At 39.2% G+C, this 3,905-nt stretch overlaps 1 pseudogene across 1 annotated transcript; it reads right to left on the bottom strand.

The window, feature by feature from the left end:
• Positions 1-203: 203 nt before the first annotated feature.
• Positions 204-3,444, bottom strand: LOC145041438 (receptor protein kinase TMK1-like; annotated as a pseudogene). The gene is made up of 2 exons (XR_013680186.1): positions 986-3,444; positions 204-835 (listed from the first exon to the last, which is right to left on the bottom strand). The product of XR_013680186.1 is annotated as a receptor protein kinase TMK1-like (transcript).
• Positions 3,445-3,905: the final 461 nt, after the last annotated feature.

Genomic DNA, 3,905 nt, shown 5'->3' with positions numbered 1-3,905 from the left:
AACAGCTATCATACAAATCAATGATATATACATAATGAATCATTTCTCATCTTATATCTCTAAAAAGGATTTGTATCAAAACATCCAAATAATCCAAAGAGAAATTAGAATCACCTCTTGTAATTTTAGCACCAAAAATCAAAGTATACAAGTAACTTACGACACCCTTTTCATAAATATCAAATCAAACCAACTCCAAAATGTTCAAAAACAAAACCACAAACATCTCTTCATGATGAGGTTGATAATCAAACAAACGATAAATTATAAAGTAAAAAGCATCAAAAAGAATAAACAAACAAACCAATTAAATAACTAATAAAATCTCACCTTCCCTCGTGCGACATAAACGAATCCCCAAACCCAGAAGGCCCAATCGGAATACTTGTTTGTGAATTCTCTACCGAATGATCAAACCCACTTATTCCCTCCATCGCTTGCCACTTCTTAACCACTTGAGACAAACTTGTATTCAGATCAATTCCATAAACATCATCAGGATCTGGTTCAGACGGTTTCCATAGCTCAGCCAAAGATGACAGAACATTGACCGCATGGCTCATGTCGGGTCTCTGATACGGCTCACGGGCACAGCAGTGACCCGCTAACTCAGCCACCGTGGTCACACTGGCTAAACCATCTTCATCAAGCTCAAGTGATGGATCAATCGCGTTTCTAAATGTATCATTGTTTATATGCATTTTTTTAAACCATTGAACCAAATGCACGCTTTCTTCCGGTTGGGTTTCATCCAGTGCTTGTCGCCCCGTGATTAGCTCCATGAGGATCACCCCGAAACTAAACACATCCACCTTCGTTGTCACCCGACCCGTCACTAAAACACAAGGGTAAAATCGTCATTTATTATCCTTTAACTGTTTTCTATAAACTTAGTACAGAAAGAACGACTTAACAAAGAAACAGGTGCAAGATAGCGGTGCACGATAGCGGATTGATTAATTAATTATAATTATTGTAATTATACCTGCGTATTCCGGTGCAAGATAGCCAAAAGTACCCGCTAATCTAGTGGCAATGGAGCCTTTACCATCTGGGGCGAGGCGAACGAGTCCAAAATCCGCAACTTTCGCGCGAAAATCATCGCTCAAAAGAATATTAGAAGGTTTAAGATCGCGATGAATGAAACTTTGTTGTGCTAAACCATGTAAATATTCAACACCTCTAGCAACATCAAGAGCAATTACCAATCTTTTAGACCATAAAAGCGGTTTCAAATCTTCATTCCCTTTGTTGAATAGAAACTGACTAAGTGTCCCTTGAGACATATATTCGTACACAAGTAACCTCTCGTTTCCATCCAAACAGTATCCGAGAAGGGCGACGAGATGCCGATGCCGGACTTTGGTGAGCACGGAGATCTCGGATTGGAATTCGGTGATTCCGGTTTCGCTCATGACTCCTGATTCCATTCTTTTGACCGCAATCTTGGTTCCGTCGTGTAATTCCCCTTTGTAAACCGTTCCAAATCCGCCTTTTCCGAGGATGTTCTCGGGGCTAAAATTGTTCGTTACGTTTCTTAGAACTTGGATTGAAATTACCATATTGCCCGTTTCAACGATGTGCACATCGCCACTTGTATGATGACTATTCGTTTCGGTTGACCCGCCGGCGTTAGTTTGACCAGCAATCGTGATTTTGACCCTGTCGCCATCGGATCCCGAGTGGCGGGGGTGGATCACCATTGTATGCTGACATGGCGGATTACCGGGACCACTAGAACTAGAACGATTCTTGTTTGCTTTGTAAACACAAAAAGCTAACAATCCGGCCAAGAAAACCACACAAACAACACCAATCAAAGACCCCACAACCACCAGAGTGCCCGGAGTTTTGCCACCAGTGCCGCCACTGCCGAATACACCATTAGAAGGTGGAATCGCTGTAACAGTAGGGCCATTTTTCCCTATATTGGTGTTTCCTTCGGTTTTTACAATTACGTTTTCTCTAAAAAGTGGGATTTGACCGGAAAGATGATTGTTTGAGACGTCTATTTCAATAACATTAGGTAAATCTTTGAGTTCATTGGGTATAACTCCGGTGAGATTATTATCTGCAAGAAGCAATCTTTGTAGCGATTTAATTTGAGAAAAGTTTGATGAAATGGTACCCGTGAGACCCATTTTGCGGAAATTAACGACAGTGATGCTTCCATCGTTTGAACAACTTATTCCCATCCATGAATTACAAGGATCGTTACCTTTCCAATTATTAGCAAAAACTCGAGGGTAACCTACTGATTCCGCCGCTGTAAGTAGCGTATTGACACGGGAATCACAAGGAACTCCGGGATTAGGCAAACAAAAACTCTCGATTCCGATCATGTCTACAGCAACGGAATCACTGAATTTAGGCGTTGGACCTTGTAACATGTTCTTGGTCAAATTGACGGTTTTTAAAGACTTCAAACTTAACAAAGATGGTGGAACGGGCCTGTGAAGCTATTATCTCTTAAACTTAAATTCTGTAACTTGTTCAAGCGTGAAAAATCAGGTAAAGGACCCGAAAAGGAGTTTGTGTGAAGCCACACTTCAGTCAATTGTGTCATGTTTTGTAGAACGTCGATGCTGCCATTAAGCCTAAAAGTACTTTTCTGTCCATTTAACCAAAGACTCTGTATTGAAGAACCCGAAAACGAATCGGGTAACCCGCCTTCCAGAGAATTCGAAGCTAAACGAAGAGTAATTAACCCGGAAAAGGTATCAGCACCGAAAAAATCCGGGATTTTTCCGGTGAGATTAGTAGAGGTGGCCGAGAAAATTCGTAAACTGGATGCAGTTTTTAGATTTTCCGATATAGACCATGCAGTAAAAGCATTGTAATCAAGATAAATATTCTGCAAAGAGGACATACCGTCGAAGAAGTCGATGGGAATTGAAGAGAAATTGTTGTTATTGAGTAAGAGGTTATGGAGCTGAGTCAACCCGGAGAGACTCGGGAGTGGCCCGGTGAGTTGATTGTGTTGAAACTCCAAAACCTGGAGTTGAGTGAGGTTATTAAGGGTTTGAGGGAGATTGCCTTTGAGATTCTGGTGTCCGAGTTGAATTCCGGTGACCCGGTTGTCTTTGGAGCATTTGACATTGTTCCAGTTGCATGGATTGGGGTCGGACCAGTCGAGTGAACTCAGTGGTTGTAGGTTTTTCTTTAGAGCCTGCATTACAACAGCATCGTTAGAACTCGACTGAGAGTGGACATTGATGACTGAAACAGACGAGATAATCAGGATGAACGGAAGAAATCGACGCCGGATTTCGAAACCCACATCGGGTTTCTCCATTTTTCTGAAGAAAAACCAAGAATTTCAATTGGGTTATTTGGAAAATTGTTCGTAATTATGATGATAGGGTTTGTTTGTTGGAGATGACGAGTGTAGCATTGTTTTTGGTATAAAATCAGTGATTTGGGAAAAAGAGCATTTATACAAACCTATAGAACGGCGATAACGAAGGGAGAGGAGAAACAGAATTTTAAGGAAAATAAAAACGCTTATATTATTTGTTTTACATTTTTATATAATAAGTAACATAACTTGAAAATGTTTTGCTAGCTATGAAAACAAAATCCTAACACGCTATCATAACAACTGTTATTTGGCAACTTTTTATTAATTAAAAACCAAATGTATGTTAAAAATTGATTTTATCTAATTTTCTAATGTATTAAATCCAAATATAAAAATAAAAAAGGTCAACCATCGTCAAAAGTGACCTAAATAAAAGAAGGAAAACAAACGGAATTAACATATCTTTTTCTTTTGTTTTAAAATAAAGTATTGCACTTGTTACTGTTCTTGGTTTTATTTATGTTAATAAAAATGGAATAAAATAAATACGGTTCATAAATAAGAAAATCTACTCTAATAAATGAAAGTTTTTTTTGCCATATAT

The sequence above is a fragment of the Lactuca saligna genome, chromosome 4 (genome assembly GCF_052625555.1).
Source record: "Lactuca saligna cultivar CGN05327 chromosome 4, ASM5262555v1, whole genome shotgun sequence".
Lineage (NCBI taxonomy): Eukaryota > Viridiplantae > Streptophyta > Magnoliopsida > Asterales > Asteraceae > Lactuca > Lactuca saligna.
The sequence above is the reverse complement of the archived record's forward strand: the minus strand, read 5'-3'. Positions and strand labels throughout refer to the sequence as shown.